Raw genomic sequence first — 25,577 nt, 5'->3', positions numbered from 1 at the left:
GAAGCTTGTGAACAGAACTGATGGAGACGGCCTTCAGAGTATCATTTCTGTAGTTCATCTAGGATAAGGTAATCATGCTATTTGTAAAAAGATTCAGGACTCTGAAAAAGAGCAGCCAGCCAGCTTCCTCTGAAAGTGCACTAAGTAATGAGATGCTCACAGGACATAAGCCAAACTACTGAGTTGGGTCCATACCAAAAGAAGCCAAAACTGGACCGTAATATAAGGGAGTTACTCAGGCTAATGGCCTTTTAGCTATGCACTAGTTTCTACCCTATTTTGCTACAGCTCTTCATGTTCTCAGGTCAGAATCTTTCCTAGACTTACTGCCTGAAGGGCTTTTTGGTGGGAGATGCAAGTAAGGGAACCTAAGGCCTTAAACACACAAAACATACAAAAGGTCCGCCACGTAAGCTCTAACAGGTTTTTCCAAAATGAAGAGCAATTTCAGAAGATGTGTTTTGAGTGGAGAAGTAGCATAGAGGAGTGGGGAGGTCTCTTTCTCCATTGGCTTTTCCTCCACTCAAAATTGCAGCCTCCTGATTTTTTCATTGCAAAAATCTGTTGGGGCTTCATTACATGCATGTGCATATAATGTATTTGTTGCTTTGCCTTTATTTAAAACACAACCCAAATTTATCAAAATCCCCCCCCCCCACCACAATGCAGCTGCACCACCAGAGAGCATGCTGCATCTTGCAAGGGGGGCAGTCCCAGATGTCTCCTCCAGGTAAGGGAACACTGGTTCCCTTGCTCAGTAGTATGCCATTCTGCCCCACTAGATTTATTCAGACTTGTGCCAGAGATTTAGCTGGCACAAATCCAAGTGGACCCGGGAAGGCAGATCAAGGATGGGAAGGGGGATAGGATATTGGTGGCACAGCTGCAACTGATATTGATTCATCTTCCTTCCTGCCCTGGATCCTGCCTCATTCCTCCCCCTCCCCACCCCACTCCCCTCCCTCTCCCCACTCTGACTTACCGTTTGCATCAGTGGCCTGGCTGCATGACATGGTGTGTCACATTTTGAGAAATCCATAAATGACCTTGTGCTGCCAAAATACTAATTCCTGCTGTGCAAGACCACATAGGATTGGGCGGTTAAAGTCTCATTCAGAGAGTACAAAAGAAGCACCTGGGTTGGCATGCATGTAGCCCTTTAATAATGACTGTCTTGTCAAATTGCTATTTTTTAGGGAAGAAACAGGTAGAAGTGAAAATCTCCTCCTTTTCCCAACAGTCAGTGAATGGGTTTTCAGCTTCTAAAAAGGACCATGGGCTCTTGTCTAATCCTGCTATTGGACTAGACTGGGGAATAGCTCATACTTCACCCATTTACGGGTTCTCCATCCAGCTAGAGCTAAATGTGTGCAATCTTGCTTCCATGCACACGTAACCCCTATTTGGGAACTGTACTCTCTGGCCATTGGAAGTAGCATATCAATTGGCTAAAAAGTACGCCCATAAAATTGATGAAAACATGAAAAATCAGAGAACTCCATAATATAAAGATGGTCAGCAGGTCAGGACAAACTGCTGTAGCTCTACAGTTCCTTAACAGGTGAAATGTTCTTCAGGCTGTTTCTTCAACAGCCTGAAGAAACAGGTGAGCCTTGTGTTTCTACTGGAAATACCCTATTATTCCCAGCCATTGTCCTAGCCTATCTTGATCACAGTGTTTTGAAACAGGGCCCAACTGAAGATTCCATTAGTCAAGTATATGAAAGCTATCTCTATGTGATGTTAGTGCAAGCCCTGAGGTGCTTTTCTTGCAACTTGATAGGCTCTATTCTCTACCAGTGATGAATCAGAACATATTGACCAGTCAACAGTCAAAAGGTGGATGGCAGTGCCAAAAACCTTCTGTTCTAGTCCACTCCCTAGTTTTGTGATAGTGATTTGAGCTGACCCCCAGAGAGAACACCTTTCTTCCTTTGAGTCTGGCAGCTCCTGACAAGAATTTAGTAAGGTTACCGGAAGGTGACAGCGGCAAAAACTTCTTTGAATATAATCAGTGACACACATATACACATGCACACACACTGAAGATCCAGGGCTAGGCTGAACAGTAAAGTATAACTATTATGCATTGGCAATGGGATGGCATCGTCTATGGATATATTCTGCAAGTGATGCCATTAAATTGGCTTCCTCATGCAATGGAATGCATGAGGAAAAGCAGAGGTAACAACAGAGCCAGGTAAGCATGTCTGACAATTTGTTTATTTAAAAGATTTGTATGCTTTTTTTCTTATATTCACATGTTCAGACAATTGGGGAGAATTTCTTGCTGAGAAATGTGCTCTATCCTGCACGTGGAGATGGGAAAAGGCAGGCGCTGCAGTATTTTCATAACTTTATTTGAACAAGTGACCCCCACACTGTGGGATGCAATTCAAACATGAGTCCTGATTTGGAAGACTTGCAGGCGGATGCAAAAATTCCACTCCCACTCTTTTGGAACTAAGTTCCATGAACAGCAGGGTCCGGTGATGTCACTATTGTTGGAATGTACCACTCCAGAACCCAGCTGGTCTCACTGTTTGAATTGGTATTCTCCAATGTACCTACAATTGCTAGGACATACAAAGACAACATGCCAGGGTGCAGGGTTCTAAGCTCGCTTTCTCTTGAGTACAGTAGCTTTATGTGATCTTGTTTTTTATGTGATGGAGCCCAGATTTAATCTGGCATTTGTTGCCTTAAAAGGTTTACAAACAGATATAACAGAAAAACAGTGAGTCTCCAAATCACGTGGTTCAGTGCATAGTAAGTTCTTCCATATAGGCTTACATTGTGGTTTTGAGGGGGAAGGTGTAATAATACTAATACTAATACTAATACTAATACTAATAATAATAATAATAATAATAATAATAATAATATTACAGGTATTTATATACCACCTTTCTTGGTCTTTGTTCAAGACTTTATTCAAGGCAGTTTACATAGGCAGGCTGATTAAATCCCCGAAGGGATTTTTACAATTGAAAGAAGGTTCTATCTTTCAAGAACCACAACTTTCAGGTGTTTCTATCTGATCTGGTTTCACATTCTGGCCTCCATCCTCCCACGCTCAGAGCAGATGGAAATAGCTCGGCTCAGCTTGTCAGCTGCTTCAAGGTCACATGGTGCCGGTGGCTTCGAACTGGCGACCTTGTGGATGTTATCTTCAGGCAAATGGAGGCTCTACCCCCTAGACCAGACCTCCTGCCATATACCTTTCCCCATCCTGTTGTCCCTGATTTAAATCTCCCTTCCTCAGAGTTGCCATTTGTCCTGTAGGGGGAATGTACAAAGGCCTACAAGGGGTAGCTATGGAGAAATCAGGAGAAAACAGCAGTTTGAAAGAAGAGAAAGAGTTAACATCCCAGCACTGTAGTCCCACTCTGAATCTGCTGCCCAGATTGCTACTCCTAAAAAGAAAAAAACACCTGCAGATGAACCCACATCAGGTCTAGTTTTAGTCCTCTGATACCACAGTAGTGAAAGTACTGTATATCTAGGACTCTGGGGAATGAGGCTTTTCAGAGCCCTGCATAGCTTCTCACCTCTCAGAATGAACAGAAGCAGACTATATATGCATCCACAATTAACAGAAGCAGAAAATGTATGCACATTAGCCAAGATTGTGTCAGTGTATGCTTAACATAAGGCATACAGATCACTGAATTTAGCTTATTGTACACCGCCTTGGCTTTCATGTTTCTACCTGACCAGTAACAAACCATGTAAAAGTGTACCAACAGGACTGCAGCCCATTCTTAATGCTTTCTCAGTCTTGACACCACTGAAAATATAGCGGTAATAACAAAGGTGTGATAGCAGGTATTCAGCCCACGGAAACTATTGGCATTAAATATAAAAGGCTCTTTCACCCCCATGTAAACACACAAGACATCTGGGTGATGCCAGAAGGGAACAATCAGATATAACTGCCTGATTTTCTGCTGTACCCACCCTCCATAAGATTGATTCAGTAATGTCTACTGACAATAAATCCAAACATTGTTATTACCTAGCAAGGCTGCTTACTTCCTGACGGCCATTTGGAAAGAATAAATCATAACTCTGAACAAATGCAGCAATTTGAAGCAATCGTTTAGCAAAGCAGTCAGGATTTTCCTTGAGAATCGTGCTTCTGGCTTTGAAGATCTGACAAGCAACTATTTGGTGGAGAGGAGTTTGCGACTGACGGTAAAGCAAGCTCCAGAGGCTCTGTGTCTAAGTATACACAATGCAGTGTGTAATCTTTAGATTGCATGTCTCTGTTTCCCTGCTCAATGACCTCAGGTGCAAGAAAAAAAAATAACTCTTTAAAACAGGATATAGAAAACAAAATAAAGGGCCCAATCCCATCCAATTTTCTGGCACCAATGCAGCTGTAATGCAGCCTTGATGAGGCCTACTTGACTGCCCCACCACCTCAGGATGCAGCACACACCCCATTGGCAAGGCTGCATTGGCACTGAAAAGTTGGATAAGATTGGGCCCAAAGTCTACAATCCTATGCATATGGACTTGGAAGTCAATTCAACTAGTGGGACTGACTTTTGAGTAAACATATGCATAGGATATCCCAGAAAGGCTGTTTCAGCTCTACAAGCCATTTAACTACAGGAATTATGTTTGCAAAAAACGATGGCTTATACAGTTGTCCTCGAAAGTTATTCAAAACGCATAATGGGAGTGGATCAGAAGCTCTTAAGGCAGTAACAACTGGGGAATACTAGTACAACAGTGGCTGCAATCCTATGCATATTTATCTGGGAGTAAGTCCCATTGAGCTTAATAGGACATACTTTTGAGTAGACATGCATAGGACTGTGCTCAGTGTTGGACTGGGGTAATATGTGTTTTGAGAACTCCACTTACCACTGAGATTTGAGGATTAAAAGTTAAAATGGAGGCACTTTGAGAAGGCAAATAGCAAATGCCATGCTGAGCTAGCAGATATAGATTTTCAGTCATAATCCAAATGGCATTTTGTCGTTTAATTTGAAGAGCTTGAAATTCTAGTCTGCCATTGAAAGGGACTGAATGAGTCCAGGCAAACTTCTTAACTAGCATCGTTCTTCCACCGTAGAGATAAGCTGTTGGCTTGCTTCTCATAATATGAATGGCACAGTTTCTGCTTTCCTGTGTTCACTTTCATCACCACTGGTAATTAATTTTGTGGGAAGGGCAAGCAACATGGCTATGTCCCGTACCAGCTTTCCCTGTGGGTAGGGCAACATGGAGCAGGAAGTAATTTTAATTAATTACATTTCTATCCCATCATTCCCCCATGATTAACTCAGAGCAATTTACATAAATTTCTCAAGCAGTCTCCCACCCAGGCACAAATCTGTCTACTTTGAGAAAAGTTGCTATATCACATGCCTTTGACCAGCTGTTCACAGTGGGAGCCATATGGCCCCCTGGGTGCCCTGGCATGTTTGAAGGGGGTGATGGACTGAAAACTGAAAATAATAAATGGTTTTTATGTTTATCTGTTAGTGTTGCATCCTTGTTTGATGGGGTAGGGGCAGAAACTTGAGAAGAGTTCCTAAGGAGAGGGAGGAAAGGTTGAGAACAGCTGATCTAGGCTCAACTAAATATGGTGTAACTCAGTCCCTTGTGACTGCAGTGTTCTAATGTTTTGATTGCAGTAGGGGAAGAGGCCACAATGCAGTGGTAACTATGCTACTCCTGTAACACAAGAACTGGGCTCAAATCCAGTTCCCTGAGAAGAACCTGTTGTCTCCCCCCCCTCCCCAAATAGGATGGTGCAAAATGATAAGAGCCTGGCCCATCATTGTCCTGCTACTCTTCAACATAATAGAACTAAATTTTGACCAGGGCCTAGGGTTTCTGCTTCTTTTAGAGCTGAATCAACTACATCTATAGTATAGCTTATTGACCCATTTTGGGAGCTGATATGCTTTAAAGCAGTAAATTTAATTTCTAGGATTTTTTAAGCTCCAGAACTGAAGATGCTTTAAGGCTGCAATCAGAGGCATTGTGACCCGGAACCCTGCCCAATGCAGCCCTCAGTCCACCACTATCACCTCTGCTTAAAGAAAGCGACTATGCTCCTTGTGATTTTTTGCAAACCCAGAAGTCTGGCATTTCTGGGGTTGAGGAAACCACATGGAGCATGGTAAGGAGGCAGACAATCTGCTTTATACTCATTCTCAGTAGGCTAAAAGTGGATCAGTGCAGCTGGAATCTGTGTAGGGGGGAGGGAGGTGGCAAACTTGAATTGAAGGGCACCCCAAATCCACCACCCTCTCACTCCCCTACAATCTGCTACTAATGCAACCTGCATCACTTTCCCTCATGGATGGCTCCCCTTGACTGCAATCCTGCATACACCAAGCTGGGGATATCCCACTGAACTCAGTGAGGCTTACTTCTGAGCAGACAAGCCAAGGATTGGGTTGTAAGTCATGTGTCCACAGACTTTTTACTGACAGGCACCAGCAATGGAATGTAGTCCTCTGTTAAAATACACCTTTTACTCCTACCCCTTCATGTGCCACCTTCTTTCTTTTCTTTGTTCTGCAGTATATTCAAAACACACTGCCAAGAGCCCGGAAGCTAACTGCCATGCTTTCCACAATTCATGCCATTCTCTAGTCACAATTAAGCAGCTGCCCATTTATATTATATAGAATCAATTCTCCAGGAGAATCTCAGCAATTGAATTTTTTTTTCTATTGGCAAACTAATAAGTACAGAAGTCACTAATCCTTTTGTACAGAAGACAGAACATAATCCTGGCAGTGTGAGAGTGTGCTTCATTTTTGAGTCTCCAGCATTCTAATATGGTCATTGAGCCTTGATTCATAGACTATTTATTCATTATTAACTCAGGCCTTCATGTCTATCCATTTAAAAAATGCTTCTATTCCATAAAACCTATACTCCCAAAATATATTGTATGAGGAAGGTTTTGCTTGAATGATCCACCTAGCTGTTATTCGGGGAGTGCAATCCTAAGCTCTCAATCGGCAGGTGCAAGTCCTTTGTGCCAGCTGAAGTGTGTCACAGACGTGCCTTATGGCGCATTTGTACCTCCAGTAGAGTCGACTGGGCCAGCATGTGTTCTGGCCCACAGAGGCCAAATTCAGCCTCTTAGCCAACAGAACAGGATAAGTTCACACTGGCCTGCAGAGGCCAGCACAGGGATTTGGGAAGGGTCAGGGGAGGGTGTAACAGGGACTTTTCGGGGAGGAGAAGTGCAGATGACAGGTGGGACAGGCGCGGGAGGGGGGTGGGACTATTCTCTGGCACTTAGGCCAGATCCTAACCCCCCTCCCAAGCAGCCCAGCATTACACTGGGCTGTTTAGATCTGTGCCAGCGATTTAGCTGGTGCAGATCTGAGTAGCCCCATTGCAGTGGCTGGAGCATTGCTTGGGGTCAGGGGAAAAATATCCCCTTACCCTGAGTTGCACCATAGCCACCTAATCTGCAGTGGATGTGGTGCAGGCCAACTGGCCTGTCTATTCCAGCGCAGGTTAAGATTGGGCTGTAAATGTCCTAATGATTGTCTTGTCAACTTCTGAATTTGGTTAAGGACAGTAGCATGAATTTCTGATAAATGCAACCAAAATGAGCACTAAAGACTATTCCTCCCCCAATCGAAAGATGGGTACTGAGATGTTCAGCTGAAGCACAGGAAGTTCAGAGAACTCAGCCAAATGAGTTTTAAAAAAAAAAAACTCCATTGAAGAACTGCATAATCTGTATCTGAGTGGCATCCTTATAATTACATTGAAGTCACTTTCTTTGAGACTTGATGTGCATCAGCCCATAGTGGATGTCCTAGTCCTAGGTCAGGGGTCTCCAAACCCTGGCCCAGGGGCCAAATGCGGTCTGTGACAGGCCTCTGTCCAGCCCGTGGCAAGCCTCTGGTCCCCTTCAAGCCTCTGGCCCACTCAACCGAATGTGACCAGACCTGTGCTCCAGTTGCATCTGGATGGTGTCCTGATGGCCAGGGAGGTCATGAGCCTCTCCTCAGAATGCCTTCTAAAGGCCTAAAAACATCATTTCCTGGTTTTCCTGAAAAAACCAGAAGTGATGTTTTTGGGCTGTCTGAAGGTCTTACTTTCTGAGGCTTTCTGATGTATTTATTTAAATTTTATATTTAAAATTTATTTATTTTTCCACCCTCAACACCATGCCAGATATTTGATGTGGTCCTTTGGCCTAAAAGTTTAGAGACCCCTGTCCTAGGTCAACAGTGAATATTTAGGGTTACCACTTTTAAACTTTGCAGAGTAGGTACAGTCACCATGCGGCAAATTAAATCGGACATTACTAGGGTTAGGAATGTCTTTCTACACATGAGGTGGCAGCAAACCCACTTTAGGACTAGAGTAGTGTGGTGTCACTTTAAAAAAAAATGCTTGTTTTCTGAGATAGATCTTTTCTTTTTTAGAACTGCATCATAGACATAAATGCTCTGAGAGGCTGGGCTGCTCTGAGGAATTGTTGCTTCCCAGTCAACACATTGACGGAACACTGAGGCATCAAAAGAGATATATATTTTCACAGAGCAACCTGAAACGATGGTCTTTGAAAACATATGATTTAAATTGCATTATGAATTTTGTTTGCCTCCTACGTTTTGAGCCTTCGACTGTGGGAGTTCAGTTCAGTTCAGTAAGACCTTTATTGGCATAACGACTGTGGGAGAATTGAGATGATCTCAAGACAGAATCTGTTCTGCTCTGGAAAGCACGTCTTCGCTTGAGCTTCCTCTGAGGTCATCTTCCTGCATTTATATATGTCTGTGTGCTCAGCCCCCTTTGTGAAAGGAGACAAAAACTCAGTGGTTGAGCACTTCCTTTGCCTGGAGAATGTTTCAGGTTCAATTCCTGGAATCTCCAGGTAGGACAGGGAGAGACCTCTATCTGAAACCCTTCAAGCTACTCCCTATTCCTGTTAATTTTAAGTCATGTATTTTATTCTCTCTAGCGCTGGCTAGTTATTGGCCTTGTTTGGTGCATCTTCTCAAATGGGATGCTGGAAGGCAACCCTAATAGTGGTATTCTAAATTTGATTGACTTTGCAACTTATTACTTTGGCTGCACTATTTTTGGGGTGTGTGTGTGTGTGTCTATCTATCATGCGTGTTATCAGTAAATATGAAATACAATATAATGATTATAATGATTCCAAACATTATAATATCATTAGATGAGGGGAAAAAATAGAAAAGAATGGTTAAATTACAGAACATCGTGCAAAGCTAGGTTTGTTATTATTTAACATATACAGCAGTAATTCTCTACTAAATTTCCAGGTGGTCAAATGACTCATAATTGAATTCAGTAGCACCGTAAAATAGAACCCACGCACACAGATTCAGTAGATGATTTAAGATTAAGGGGAAATACCCAATTTCTAAAGTAGAAAGGATATATTCGGTTACTGAAAAAATATATAACCTGAAATGATTAAAAGGTAATTCATTTTATAATTGCTTCATCTAATCTGTAATTTAAAAAGGACAGATATGCTTTTTATGAACTCACTACAAATAGGACATCAGAAGAAGAAAGAAAGTGATGGCATAGTGGGCAGCATGCTGAATTTAAGACTGTGGAGGTCAAGTTTGCCATGAAGTTCACTCAGGGCCCAGTCCTATCCATATTTACAAGGCTAATGTAGCCGCAATGCAAGCTCCAAGGTAAGGGAAAAAACATCGCTTTACCTTGAGGAGGCTTACATGATGTTGTTCTCACCACAAAATGCCACTCATGCCCCATTGGCATGGCTGCATCAGTGCTGGAAAGCTGGATCAGATTGGACCCTCAGTGAGCTGGGGGCAGTCTCTCAGCCTACACAGCTTCCCAAGTTTTTTGTGAAGGTAAAAGTTGGGTGGGCGTACAAGGCATACTGAGCTTTGTGGACAAACAGCAATATGCAAGTGTTTGGTAAACATGCCAGAAGTTGCATACTTACCCAACGACTAGCAATTGTCCAAAAGACAAAATGAACCATAAGCCTAACTACAGCAGTGCCATCTTCATTTCCTCTGCTGTTTTAACTTTGAAAGAGTTTGTCAGCTGGTGAATGAAGCTATCCAGTCCTATGCATGCTTATTTGTGAGTGAATTCCATTGAACTCAGTGAGGAGTCTTTCCAAGTAAACATGCACACTTGGATCAGGCTGAAAACGTACTTTGTTCCATCCCCACAAACTCTTCAGAGAAATCAACAATAGATTTTGTTCACCCAACCCAGGACAAACCTGGCTTGGGTTTTGTGGAATTTCCATCAAGGGGTTTGCTGGAACAACAAAATGCTTTGCAGAGATATATTAAAGATAATGGCACCAATTGGCCATTGGAGTGTATTGATTCCTTCCAAAAATGGCCATTCAGGTGGAACCAATGGATTCCAGGGGTTATTCAGTGTAATTCTTTTTAATAGGTCCCCACTCTGCAGCCAGAACAGAAACAATGTAGCCAAAGCAATAGCCTGAAAAATCACACAGGCTATCTAAATATCCTGTTCATGAAGGTACAAGGAACAAGATATTTGCTGATTTTACCTTTCCCCTTTAGCAGTGTGAAACGACAGGGGTGTAAGTGCCCAGTACTGTCCAACTTTCCAGCACTGATGCAGCCTAAAAACAAAATAAGGAAGCAAATGTTATCTTCTGTGACTGCCCCCCCCCCGCCATAGAATGTAGTACATGTCCCATTAGCATAGTTGCATCAGTGCTGGAAAGTTGGATAGGATTGAGTCCTAAATTACTTGAAGCTGATGGCATAGAGCATTCCAGCAACACCATGAGCAAATCCAGCTGCACACCTAGAGCAGCTGAGCTGTGAACCAGGACTTGGTTCAAACAGGAGAAGTGAACGAGATTCAGCCAGCTACCTGGGTTGAATCTTGCCTCTGTCATGAACCCACCAGATGGCCTTAAGCAAACCAGTCCCTCTTAGCCTCAGGTCCCCCGTTATGCTATGCGGACGGTAATTCTTCCTCTCCTGGGTTTTTGTAAGGATTGCATTGAGAAATGTGAAATGCTTTATGCACCCAAAATACTATACGATGGTTAAGGGCCAAGCTGCAGGTTCAGGGCTTTTTTTTGTAAATAGCACATGGTGGGGTTGTGAAACGAGACAAAACTGCAAAGGGCGGAGGTAGAGGGCTTTAGCATGTTGCCCCCACTGTGGTTTTGCCCTGTTCTGCAGCCCTGCTGTGCTCTTTAAAAACACACACACCCAAAAGGGGGGGGGCATGTTATGCAATTATCATAATGTGTACTTTAGCCCAGTGGCGCAGCTACTGTAGCCCAGCGCGGAGCTCAAAATGATGCCCCGGAAGTGATGTCACAACCGGAAGTTGTGCAAAAAAAAGTGCAAATTGGGGGGGGGAAACCTGCCTCCTCCATATTAACACGTTATTGGTTCCATGCTGTATCATAATAACATCTCATTGGCTCTCAGAGCAATCAGTCTCATAGGCCTGTTTTGAGTTTAAAGAAATCTACTTTTTGTTCCTTAAGGCTGTTGTGTTTTCGTTTTCTGGTTAATTGACCATAACTTTTGAAAGAATAAAGATATTCTGATGTGGTTTGTTTCATTGCATTCTGCATTAAAGTGCCTATCCAATGATATATAACATGATGGTATTATTCATGCATACCAAAATTTTCGCAATTTTGGCCACTAGTGTCAAGCTCAGCTTGTTGCCCCCCTAAAGCTTGTTGCTTGGTGCGACTGCTACCCCCTGCACCCCCTTAGTTACGCCACTGCTTTAGCACTATTATGTGCTACCTCCAGGTCACTGCAAGCATGTGTGCTTTGCTTACCCTATTAACCATGTGCTATTGTTGGACTTCTTACTAACCCTGTTCAGACATTCAGATTCTGTGAACGCTTTAACCAAATGCAGTAGAAGCAATGCTTCTACAGAGATCAATGCTGTATTTTGGGAGAGATCCTCCCCATGTTATGGAACAATAGGTGCCATCATCTCATTTCATGGGGAACTTCTCTTTTTCTCTACAGATAGAGACAATCTTTGATAGAGGCTATCTTTGTGAATGCTGGGGGGGGCGTGGCTTAAGAGCATGTCAGTGGGGTGGGACTTACTGGGGGTGGGTCTTACAGTGCAGTGTCTGGAATTTGAATGCTTAAAGAGCAGGATTACTGGAATACCCTGACATGATATATATGAGTCCTCTGAGCAAAGCAGCTATGGAAATAAAATCTTGTGACTAGGCCTAAATTCAACATGGCACTGTTCTTAGCACATCTTCTAACGAGCGAGAAATGATATGTGGTGAGCATGCTGAAACACACACCTTTGCATGAGTCACTCAGACTGGTAGTTCACTCACCCACACATGCTTGCAACTTTGCAACAAATGTGTGTAGGCGCAGCTGTTCTCCCTTCTCCCAAAATATAAAACGTTCACCTCTGAGACCTGGGAAGAGACTTCCAACGGTTTGCAGAGAGAATATGGAGATCTGAGCTCCCATATTTCCACAACTCTAGGTCTAGAGTTCTGGGAGTGAAGTCTGCAACATCCCTAATGGTTGTTCTTCATGGTGTCAACTGAGTCATGCCTTGGGTGCGTTCTTCTATCTCTGTCACTTTCTCTTTGGTCAATATCTCCAGTGAGTTATACAGGCCCTGTACTGTAGAGTGAGTTTTTTACCAGGTAGATACTAGGACAACTTTTTTTTCCTGCAGGCTTGCCTGAAGTCCATTTGGGACTGACCTCTCTGTAGATTTGGAATAGTCATTACACAGAGGACTCCTGGAAAATTTAATGTGGGAGTTTCATTTTGTGTTATCAGGCATGCACATTCAACCTTATGTTTTTAGATTTAAAAAATTGAAATTAGAATTACTTATGTAAAATGTATAATAATAACAGAATATGCGCTCCCAGGTTTGCTGCTACTTTGGGGGTGGATGTAGGTGAGGAGGTAGACCCACCACTGTCCAGTCACAGCAGGTGTACCATGGAATTTTGGGGAGGGTCATATATTAGTAGGGTCATGGGGAGAATGTAAGCCCCCTACTGGCAGCATGGTGTGCCTTGTCAATTGGCAAAAAATAGATGGTATTCCTTGACAATTTTAGTGCCTTCTCTGTGCTCCATGAGATGAAAAGTGTTGAAAATCGCTGCTTTAGAGCCCAATTCTGGACTCGACGTGCCGGCTTATTGCCGGTGCACACTGTCACAAATGTTCTGTAAGCACAGACCGCTGAGCCACGGAGAGGAAAGCAGGGTGGGGGAAGGAGGGGAGGAGGCGTTCTGGGGAGGGGGGAGGCGGGCAGAGGGTGGGAAGAAGGTGGGGAGGAGGTGGGACGGGGAGGTGGGGAGAGGGTGGGGAAGAGGCTTGTCAGGGGAGGGAGCAGGAACAGAGAGAGGCGGGATCCTAAGTGTTCATGTGGGGCTTCCCTTCTCCCAAGTCCCCTTCTCCCAAGATGCCGCCTGCGGCTGCTTGACACATGTAGGATGCAGCGGCGGCCGTTTTCAGTGCCGTCAAAGCCATGTACCCCGGGAGCTCAGGATTGGGCTGCCTGACAATAATATTGTACGCCTAGTCCACTGCTGTAAGGACCTTTTCGACCCACAGTCCTGCATGCATCCTACACTGCACTAGAATTAAAGGTAAAGAGACACCTTTCAAAATGGTGTCCTCTTATATTTAGCAGGGGGAGAGCAACTGACCCTCTTCACCCCAGCAAAGTGTCTTTTTCCAGTGGCTCTTGCTGGTATTTCTTCTGTATTTTTTTTTTTTTTTTTTTTAGAGTATGAGCCCTTTGGGTACAGGGAAATATTTATTTATTTTACTCTGTAAACTGCCTTGTGACATATTCCTGTTGAAAAGTGGCATATAAATATTGTTAAATATTCTTAAGAATTCAGGCAGCATCCCAGCCCAACTGTATATGTCACTGCCAAAAGAACAAGTTCTCTAGTGGTGGCCATTTTGTCATGGTGGCAGCCCACTATTTTTACCCACACTGCTTCATGATGACACTACACCCTGGGGCTTATGTGTGGTTAATGGGGCCTCATCAAGGAGCAGCTGTTTAGTGGAAGTCTAGCTGGGAGAAACTTTTTACAAGTAGGGAAAATTATTTATTTTATTTTTTTAATGCCTCCCCCCACCTCCTATCCCATTTGTTTCAGAGTGAGTGGAAACAGATACAGTTGGGACTTGTTTGTTTCCACTCATTCGGAATGTTGGATGTTGTCTGCCGTACTGTACATAAAACTGTCCTTGCTGATTTCTGTTGATCAAGGTGTGGCGAAAGGTACAAGAGTAGGCCCAACCTCATTTTCCTAGTCAGTTGGCTTCTCTAGTCCATTCAATTCCTTTCACGGAACTCCAGCTGCCAAGGAAGTAACTCACTGCAGGCAGCGATCTGGTGATACCCTTAAAGGGCATATCATTGCAAAGAATTTACTAGGCCATTATAGTTTTACCGGTATGGGGATTTTCTGCCTCAGGCACCAAAACGTCTTGGGTTGTCTCTGTGAATTCCACTCGAACTCACAACTTAAATTAATGGATTGCTGTCTTCAGAAAGTCCAGCAAAGCTCAGCTATCAGAGACAAAGCAGCAGAACTGTAATACTTTTATTAGGGCCAACCAAAACATTACAAAGTAATTGGTAGCTTTCGAATTCCCCAGGGACTAATGGATCCCAATTAATACTAGAGGCAGATCTCAGACCTACTGCTGACACGAACATTATCAAAAGGAGAGTGACCATTGTGTATCTCTTTTAGTAGTCCTCAGTGCAACCTGAAATCTGGCAAGGTAGGTATTTTTCAAAAGTGGCAGTTCTTTTACATTTTAGCAGAGAGATTGCAACTGGCCCTGTTCACCCCAGCATAACATTCGTTCTAACTAGTGTTTGTGTTGTGTTGTGTCTTTTGGGTGTGTGCTTTAGATTGTGACTCCTTTTGGGAGAAAGAACCATTTTTAATGCATTTTGCTTTGTAAACTGCTTTGTGAATCTTTTGCTGCTTTTGTTGTTGTTGTTGATGATGATGATGATGATGATGATGATGATGAAAAAAGGATGTCCAGTATATAAATATTCTCAGTAATAATAGTGACATAACCTAATTATTTTTACCCTGTGCAAACGTCTCCTGTGCTATTACAAACTGCAGATATTGGAACTTTGTCTCAAAATCATGCCTCAAAACATGTCTTATATCTTCCTCTCTTCTTTCCATCTCCAACAATTTCCACCTCTCCTAAATATCTAGTTTGAAAAAGGATCAAAGGATCCTGAAGGCTTGCACACTACTTCAACTGGTCATGCTAAAAGCTCTTATACTTTTGTCATCTTTTTTTCCCCAGTGAATTAATAATACAATAATACAGGTATTTCTATACCGTCTTTCTTGGTCCTCAGATTTCTCCTTAGACTTTATTCAAGGTGGTTTACATAGGCAGGCACCCTTTATTTACAGTTTTTTGTCAGAGAGAGAGAACATAAGAACATAAAAAGAGCCCCGCTGGATCAGGCCAAAGGCTTCCAGCTTCCTGTATCTCACAGTGGCCCACCAAATGCCTCAGGGAGCACACAAGACAAGAGACCTGCATCCTGGTACCCTAAGAGAGAGAGAGAGAGAGAGAGAGAGAGCAGTTTCTCTTCTTCCACTCATGCCTTCCGGAAGCTTCCTGCAGCTTCCTGAACCCATGACCATGCCAATAAGCATTTTGCAAATAAATCTGTCAAGTCAAAGCAACTAGCTATTAGGTGCAGCCATTTGATTTTCTTTTCTTTTTTTCCAAATCGAGCAAGGCTCTGGGAAGTTGTAGCAATTTCTTAAAACGGCAAGCAGGTGAAATGCAGAAATTAATTACTTTTGGAGTTGTCAGAGAGAAGGCACCCGCTCTGGCACTAGGGTTTCTTTCATTTATCTGGCACTGCATGACAAAATAGCTCTGCCGCTGACTTGTATGAAATCATTAGCCTATTGATTCGGTAATGGGATGAAAAGGGCACGCCGAGCCACTGTCGGGAGAACATTCCCAGACGTATTCCCAGACGTATTCTCAAGCAAAGCCGCGGAAAGGCTGGAATGAGCTAATGTGGTCTAATATTGCGCTTACCTGCAGCGGCGATGGTGCTGAGAAGGCTGTGGTGTGTCAATGCGAGGGAGCTGGCCGTTTCGGAATGTGCAAATCAAATGCAAATAATTATTCATATTTCAGAAACAACTGGAATAGAATTTAGTTTCCCTGGGAAGCTCATGCACTTTGGTTTCTTTTCTGAGGGTGGTCTTATGTGAGGGTGGTCTTATGTGCAGTGCACATAAGGATGTGCACTAGGAGGCCAGCGCATCACCCCCTTGATGGACCTCCTCCCATGCAGTGGGCGAGGCACACCCCCAAGTGGTGGATGTGGTGGTGCATCATTGCCCTGCCCCACTGGTGTTTCAGCTATACCTTTTGTTAGAATAGAGATATTTCAGTGCATTCTGCATGAAATTCTGCATTAGATGATGTATAACATGGTGTTATTATTCGAAAATACTGAGATCTTAAAAAATTTGGCCAGTAGTGGTGTCATCCCCCTGTGCGCGTCACCCTGTGCAGCCTGCACCTCCTAGCAACACCACTGTGTGTGTGTACGCTGAGGCCTTTTCTCCCCTCCTGGCTTGCTGTTCAGTGCTGGTGCCAGTGTGCAAGAGGCAATGATCTGGCAATGATCTGGGCCCTCGATGCTGCCCTCACCCATCCCCTGATGGCCTGTTGGCCTCTGCCACTGGTATTCAGTATTTGGCTTGCCCATGTGGGCCTTCTGAACATGGACAGCATCTGACCTGACCTCTGACATCACCTTTGATGTTAATGCCCATCTTTTGTGCCCATGGGCATCTGGGGGCATTTACTGAGATGGCAAGATCTGTTGGGAGTTTTTTAACTTCAGTGATAGATATGCATGCATGTGTACGGTTGGCAACCTTCAGTCTCGAAAGACTATGGTACAAGCCTACAGCACCCGGTATTCCCAAGCGGTCTCCCATCCAAGTACTAACCAGGCCCGACCCTGCTTAGCTTCTGAGATCTGACAAGATTAGGCATGTGATATATACACATTGGATCAGTAGCGTCACTAGGTTTTGTGTCACATTGGTTCAGGAAGCGAGCGTGTAACCCCCAAGATGGACCTCCTCCCATGCAGTGGGCGGGGGAATGCCCCAGGCAGTGGGCATAGTGATGCACCATTGCCCCACCTCTGTTGGTTTGTTGGTTATAACTTTTGATACAGAGATATTTCAACACTGTTTGTTTCATTGCATTCTGTATTAAATTGCACATCAAATGATATACAGTGGTGCCTCGCAAGACGAAATTAATTCGTTCCGTGAGTCGTTTCGTTTTGCGAAATTTTCGTCTTGCGAAGTGCGATTTAAAACAAACCAAAAAAAAAAAAAAGGAAAAAATTTGTCTTGCAAAGCACGGCCATAGAAAATTTCGTCTTGCAAGTCACCAAAAAAATCACAAAACGCTTTCGTCTTGCGAGTTTTTCTTTGCGCGAGGCATTCGTCTTGCGAGGCATCACTGTATAACGTGATGGTATTATTCTAAAATACCAAGATTTTAAAAAGTTTGGCCAGTAGTGGTGTCCCTTCTCTGTGTGCATCATCCGGTGCAACCCTCACCCCCCTGCACCTCCCTAGCAACACCACTGCATTGAATGAAATAGTTTTGTCTTTTGCCTCTGATGAAGGTTTCTCCCAACATGCATCAGGCATTGTTTTTAGTGGAGCTTCAGTCAATCAAATGCAATCAACACTTGGGTCCCATCTCACAGAACCCCAAATCCAAGGCTCCTTGGTGTTCACAAAACCAGCAAGAAGTAGATTGCAGCACTCTCTCACAGCCTCATTTTTGTCTGTGAGCAGGATCTTTCCCTCAGAGCCAGGCAAGTGACAGCAGGAGTCTCTCATGCCCCTTCCAAATGTCTTGGCAACCTAGCAGTTGACAGGCCTGAGATTTCCCCCTCCTTTCTTCACCAAGCATATGTTCCAAATCCTGTATCCCTATTTTCCAAACACACTTCCTATTTGGGGCTCCTGAGAAGTCGCTACTGTTTTGCTTTGTTTTGGTTTCTTGCCGGGGGGGGGGGGGATGTCTTGTTAACACATTGTTAGTGTGAGTTGCTAGAATTGTCATTCTTCAGAGTTCAGCTCTGGCCCCAGCAACTGTAGAAGTTAAGTTGCAAAGTGAGGGGAGTGGAAGCATCTTGTCTCCAGCACACGTATAAGCACATGCATGTGTACTAAGAACATTGAAGCAGCATGCATTGCACAACCGGTCATTTCGAATGTGACAACTGCTGTGGTGTGTTTTGAACTCTTGACTGTCTACCAATGAACAAGTTATATTTTGTTAGTATGCCTCTACCCAAAGAGCCATCATCCTCTTGGCTTTTAAACTGGTAGAAAGCAGGATCTATTCCAGAGGAAATGAATTTGACACACAGCAGGTAGAGCAGAGGCCTCAGTCAATAGTGTATAACATGGGGGTTGCTACAAGGATCAAGAGGTGATCCTTGGTGTGAGAATTGGGGTGTTATGAATGCAGTCCTGTCTTTTTCGATATGACTGTTTCTATGTGTGTGACTGTAAAGAGCATTCAGGCTTCAGCAATCTCAGATCAATTTTTAATTTATTTTTAATTTGTATAATGTGTGTTGCTAATATATTTTAATAGATTTCAAAACAGCTTGGAATTTAAAAAAAAAAAACCATGCACATTAAAATCAACAGCTAAAGCACATAATATTACAAACCCCTTATTGCAGAGGTTCTCAAACTTTGAGGGAGCTTTACTCCCTCAGTAAGTTCTTGCGGGGGGAGGGGCTAGGGCAGCGACGCGACCCCTAGGATCACATTGCTATGGGGGCCGAGGGGGGGTGCTTTGCACTCATGTTGTGTAGGCAGGGCTACAGCAGGCTGCAGGAGGTGCAGGGAGCCCTGCGCAGCCCTGCACCGTGGTCCCCGAGGCTTGGAACGTTTGGAGAAAGCGGGTGCAAAGCACCTCTTGCAAAACGGAAGTGCCTTGCGCCCACTTTTGGCCAACATTCCAAGTGTTGGGGACCGCTGCGCAGGGCTTCCCGCACCTCCTGCAGCCTGCTGCAGCCCTGCCTTCTTGAAGTAAGTGCAAAGCACCCCCCTCACCCTCCTTAGCGATGCGATCCTGGGGATCACATCGCTGCCTCCCTCCCCTTCCCCCACCCCTTAAAGGGACAGGTGAAGTCGTGACCCACCAGTTTGAGAACCACTGCCTTACTGTATTCCCTTCTGCTAAGTAGGAAAAGACTTTTAAAGTGGTGACATTCTTATTTAAGAGAAAGAGAGTAACTGTCCCTATTCTTTCCAGCCTTAACATCTAGTGGTGTCACTAGGGTTTGCATCACCTGGTACGGGAGGCTAGTGTCTCACCCCTATGATAGACCACATTCCATGCAGTGGGCAGGGCAATGCCCTGGGCAGTGGGCATGGTGATGTACCATTGCCCCATGCTACTGTTTTTTCGCTATAACTTTTGATAGAATACAGATATTTCACTGTGGTTTGTTTCACTGCATTCTGCATTAAATTACCCATTGTTTGATATATAACATGATGGTATTACTCAAAAATACCAACATTTCAAAAATGTTGGGCATTAGTGGTGTCACCCCTTTGAACGTGTAACCTGGTGCAGTGCGCGCACCCCCCCCAGCGATGCCACCATTAACATCCCTCCCAAAGGCTGTTGCTCTTTTGAGTTCCTTTTTAGACTGTGAGCAACTTTAGCACAAGAAACCATTTTTCATTTCTTTTGCTGATCTTTTTTGGTTGAAAAGTGATATATAAATATTCTGATTAATTAATTAATATCAGAAACTGTAAAAAGGAACCATGTAATAACACAGTTTCCAAAAGCTCATTGGAAAAGAAACAGTCCAACTTAACTCTGGGAGAGGGAACCCGTTCATGCTTCCCATGGGAAGACATTCCAACACTCAAGGCTCTGCATCTCATGGAGATCCACCATGTTCCACACATGACCAGTGCTTCAACAATATACCAGTGGGGTGGGGTTTAAGATGGAGGGGACTTTCTTGTGATAATAAGGACATGGGGGGCTTGGAAGATCCAATCCAGTTCTTTCACGTTTCACCCTGGAAGGTCAGTGATGGCACAAGAGAGACTTGCACAGCTTCCAACCTCCCTGGATGCTGAGCACAAATTATTAATATATTTGCTCCTTATATAAGCCCTCTACAATGCCCGGAGAAACCATGGAGTTGAGGCATTATGTGGCCACCTTGCTATATGGGGAGCCTCCTGGCAGCAAACCAGCAAATCTAATTCAGCATCCTGTTTTCAACAGCACCCTTCCACAGCCACAAGCAAAGCAGTGGCCCTTCCCTGCTGTCAGTATTCTCCCTGCACCTATTTTTCCAATGCATACTGCCTCTAAATAAGGAGGTACCACCATGTAGGTCTTCTAACAGCTGATAATGGGACACTCCTCCATGAATTTGTCTAGGCTGCTATAAGTTATGTGATATCCGAAGAAACACTTTCTTTAATCTGTCCTGAATCAACTACTTGAATGACCCTCCCATTCTACAGTTATGAGAGAGGGAGAAAAAATTCTCCCTTTTCACCTTCTCCACATCTTCATCCATCCTATTCCAAACCTCTTACCACGTTTCTTACTTGCCACGTTTGTTTCTCAACTAAGAAGCACCAAATACGTTTGACTCTCTTCTTGAGGAAGGGCTTCCAAATTCTCGCCATTGAGGCAGGGCTATTAAAATACATGCATTTTATTAGCACATTCTAAATCCTTTCGAGCCTGGTGTTTGAATGTTGTGATCGGGTCCCCTGGCATGTCTGGCTAAAAGGTTCCTGTGAGATGACGAAAATCAGTCTTGCAGGTTCGAGGGATGACAATGGAGAGAGAGAGGCAGAGATTGAGAGGACCAGCCGGCTGCCGCCAGCGAGGAGGCATCCATTCGGCACCGGGCTGGAAAGACTTGCTCAGCAGCAGTATGCTGGCTAATTAACTTCCATCAAAAAGGCTTCAAGCCACCGAAACCTGAATAGAGACAAGCGGCAGATGGGGGGAGGGTGCTATCATTGCACCATTAGCCACTGCCAATGGGAAACTAATGGGGAAATTATGGTCATTATTTCATTGCTGGAATTGTATAGCAGGAATCAAATGTCAGGAATTCAGGCACTCTTTTTTATTTTTTTAACCACAGAATCTTTACTGCTGACTCATCACCAGCTTTCAGCCATATTTCCAATGTTTCTGTTACAAGTAGGGGAAAAAAATTGGTGAGGGCAGAAATCTGCTACCAGGGCATTCTTGTGAAGATTTCAGCATTTCTGTAAAGGCTAAGTAACCTACACACCAGTTCTTTTGTCCCTTAGAAACACAATGGTGGTCATATTGCACATACTGTGCATTTTTTACAAAGGGCGCTCATCTCACGGACTAGAAAACAAAGCAAGCTCCAGGTTGCTGGTATCACCTTTTAAAATCTCAGTGCAATGGAGAGAGAAAACTATGAATAAATGTAGCACTCCCGCCCAAAGAAAACCAGTATGCCATACCTGCAGACTACTTTAGAGCGGTGTTTCCCAAATTGTGGATTGGGACTCACCAGTGGATCGGGACTTAATTGTTGGTGGGTCATGAAACTGACAAGCTGATAGCTAACAAGGAAAATGTCTTGAGCCTTCTGGAAAGTGAAACTGAGCTGCTCGTGTGTGTTTACTTGTGAGTAGGTGGCCATGCCTCAGTCCACTTCAAAGGGCAGGCCATGAGGAATGCAGTGCCACCAGAATGGTCCCAATCTGATTAACGCATGGGCCCCCCAAAAATATGTGAGAAGGAAGTCCCCCCCTCCAAGCTGACAAGGAAAACGTACTGAGCCCCATGGAAAGCGAAACTGAGCCACATGTGTGCATTTACTCATGAGCAGGCAAACGTGCCTTGGCTCCTATCAAAGGCCAGGTGAAGGGAAACGCCAGGACACCAGAATGGTCCTAATCCTATGAAGCTGGAGCTCATCAAACACTCCCAAAGACACCCTTCCCCACAGTGAAAAGGATAAAAACAGAAGCTTGAGCAGCTGGTCAGGTGAAACTTTTATTTTTAGTTTCGTAAACCTAGGTGGGTCCCAAGAGAGTGTCATTTTAAAAAGTGGGTTCCTGTGCCAAAAAGTTTGGAAACCACTTTTGATGCCAGTTAATCTTCATTCCCACCATGGTCCTGAGCTAAAGTGCCCCCCCCCAGCCCTAAGTTGTTTTAAAGGGTCAATGCTGTGATGTAAGTCATGTCTTGTTTGGCCCTGAGTGACTTCAGAGAGTCCACACATAGTGAGAATTAGCAGGAAGGGCTTCTCCAGGTCAGAGGGGATGGTGATTCTAGATACATAAATGTCTATCAATTAAGCACTGCTGTAGTTGAGAAGTCATGTTTTGCTGTACAATTAAGGGGCGAATTGACTCAAATAAGTGCTGCCAAATTAGGGCAAACTGACTATGAAGAAAATGATTATGAAGGTGTTTTTTTTTTTTTTTTAAATCTCTGGACCAGTTGCAGGATTGTTTCTTTAGTAAAGCTCCATCATTTTCACTTACTGCGCATGCTTGAACTGCATGGCCTGCACATGTGCACTCAAGCGCCAGTTGGTGGGACTTGTCTACAGCCCACCATTCCACCCAATGCTGCAATGAGGGATTGCAGGATGAATGCAGGTGCTTTCTCCATTGCTAGCATCCCACAAGATGTGAGTGAGGCACAGTTGGTGGTAACAGAGTTGTCCGGTGAGGTGGTGTTGTAGCAGGTGCATGCGGTGGGGGGTGGCAGGTGAGGTAGAATTGCCCCATCGTAGTCTGTGGAAAAGAACAGCAGCTGCCCCACCTGCTTACACCCAAGGAGGCTCTCCAAGAAAGCAGGTGTAAGGAGAGCGTCCTTGGGTGTAAGCAGGCAGGGCGAATGTGTTGCTTCTCCACAGACGATGGGGCAGTTCTGCCTTACCTACCACCCCCCCCCCCGTTCCGCACATCCCTGCATTGTAGGGGCTGCTATAGCAGTTGTAGGGACTGCTCTTGCATCCCCATTGCATATGGTTCCTTCACTCGGCTCTAGAACTCACCAAACTTAGGCTCAAGCTCAACTAGCCGCTAACATCAATATCTGGAACACACAGAAATCTTTTGCTCTCAGCTTTGCTTCTGTTGGGATTCCACCCAGCGCACCCCAGTCCTGACTGGGTAGTGGAACTTTTGCACTGGAAAGTTGTGAGAACATAATATTTGGTCCATCCTAACGTTAGTTTCTGGTTCCATGAGTCTTTGATCTGACAATGATGAAAAAGCGGGTATATCAGTTGTGTAGGTCGGGCAGGACCCCTGACTTTTCTATCTTACATCAACTGACCATCTTTGTTAAATGCACCATTTGGAACTGCTTGTGGTTGTTCAGCTGAGGTTTACAAAGCAAAACCAGACACTCATCGGGTTCATTAAGTGTGTCAGTACAAACCACAATAAAACACCTATCTTGCCCATGACTGATCACATTTCTGCAACGCTGTCTTGCGAACTCTGATTAAAAATCTTGCACTGACAGCATCCACAGGAGCCAAAACGGTCATTTTGCCCATCATCTCTGGGGCCACTCTTTTGTCAGCATGAATTATTCACTCGATATTGGGTACTTATATGCTGGCTCAAGCAATTAGTTTGGTGTTTGCATCCAATTACACCCAGAAGAACTCCTTAGTGAGCATAATCTTGCTCGCAAAATTTATTGCGTCTTCACTCAACTGTTCTTTGTTCTGGGTGTTAGTTTTAATTGTGGGAATAATTTAAATCCTTCCTCGTGAACCCGTAGCAAAGAATTGATTCCCTCCCTGTACTGGCCACAATACAGTGCAGAATCGTGTCCCTTTCCTCTCTCCACCGTGCTGACAGAGTGCATGCTGCATCCAAGAGTAGGGGAAGGGACCAGAAGGCCAACCAGAAGTAAGTAAAAAACTATTTATGGGTCTCCTCATACCCATGCCAGCTACGCAGCTGGTGAAAGTCTCAGGAGAGAAAGCATGGGGTGGGCTGAAAAATGGGGGATAGGATCCAATGTGTGCCTTTGATGCCAAGAGCTACCTCTCAGGCCACTTCCTGTCCCGTGCCTCTCTCCTCCTGGTCCCAGAATGGCCTTGCATCTCCCCACCTCCACCACCAACTTACCAACACAGGTGGGGCCTCTCAGAGCATGCCCCACCTATGGCCATTTGTGGCAGCACACAATAGCTTCCCGGTTTTCCTGCTGCTATGATTTAATTGTATGCAGTTGATGTAGCAATCTTGTGGTAGCTAAGCAGGTCTGGGATGGGGACCACTTAGGGTCCACACATATGCAATGTTGAGCTTTGTCATGGCAGAAAGGTGGGATAGAAAATCTAATAAACTCGCTCCCAACTTGCTCCCAAATCAGAGATTCAGCAAAATGTCCTGCTTTCAAAAGGTCTACTGTCCATCCAGTCAGAACGCATGTCGAGGTTAGGGCAGTGGGGGACATCTCTGAGGGCAAAAGGGGAGCACAGACAACTTCACATTACAGTAGGAGAGAAGTCGACATGATGCTGCCATTTTTAGAAGTAGCCCTGTGTTTGTTATAATGTCCTGTCTGTCATCTCAAAAGACAAAATTTATTTAACCCAGGCCAATCCACACAGGCCAGTCCACCAGCGTTCCATTTCTTGGTCAGGATGATGTCCATTTTGTTGCCAGCAGCCCCTTCAAAGGCTCAAACTACCACTTATTTTAAGCATGGGCTTTGCAGACACATGCTTGTTCTTTTTTAATGTTCAAAAGCAGCTGGGTTCTGCCCCGCCCCTGGCCAGGATGTTCATGTATTTAACATTTTTAAAGCCAGCGACACACATGCTGACAGTCACGTGTAGTTTGACCCAAATGCCAGTCTGCAGATCCTTGCAATGTGTTTGTTCTTTTCACGTTCTGAATGATGAGCGCGGTGTTGGAAACAGTCCAAGCAGAAGCTACTGTTACCCTGCACATGCCCAATCTCATCTGATCTTGGAAGCTAAGCAGGGTCAGACCTGGTTAGTACTTGGATGGGAGACCGCCTGGGAATACTGGGTGCTGTAGGCTTATACCATAATCTTTCGAGACTGAAGGTTGCCAACCAAGCAGAAGCTACAGCAGCATTCAAAGAAAAAAATATCAAACATTTAAGAAAGCTCCTTTGAAATATGGAATTAAAAAATGCCTCATGAGATGAAACCCTGAAAATGCCGATCTGTCATTAGTTCCCACTCCTTCAAACTCAGATCTTATTTTGTGTGAAAGTTTTGAATTGTATGTGTGGCTCCCAAAGAGAATCATGGCCACTGGCAGCTATCACAGGCTTAGCTTGTATGTCATTTAAGTCAAACTCTTTCACCAGAAGTTCTCAGCTGTAGCTTACCATCTGAAGTAGCTGCCCAATACAAACTGAGAAAAGATACCATCTCATATTGATGTATTTTTATCTGCAGAAAAA

The 25,577-nt window shown here is 44.3% G+C and overlaps 1 protein-coding gene and 1 pseudogene across 1 annotated transcript in view; both read left to right on the top strand.

Annotated features, from left to right (window-relative positions):
- The window catches only part of GRIN3A (glutamate ionotropic receptor NMDA type subunit 3A), a 131,660-nt gene that overhangs the window by 6,284 nt on the left and 99,799 nt on the right, over positions 1-25,577 (top strand). The gene's annotated exons all lie outside the window — the stretch shown is intronic.
- LOC136642818 (5S ribosomal RNA) lies at positions 25,068-25,186 on the top strand (annotated as a pseudogene).

The sequence above is a fragment of the Tiliqua scincoides genome, chromosome 2 (genome assembly GCF_035046505.1).
Source record: "Tiliqua scincoides isolate rTilSci1 chromosome 2, rTilSci1.hap2, whole genome shotgun sequence".
Lineage (NCBI taxonomy): Eukaryota > Metazoa > Chordata > Lepidosauria > Squamata > Scincidae > Tiliqua > Tiliqua scincoides.
This window is presented reverse-complemented; position numbering and strand designations above follow the sequence as displayed.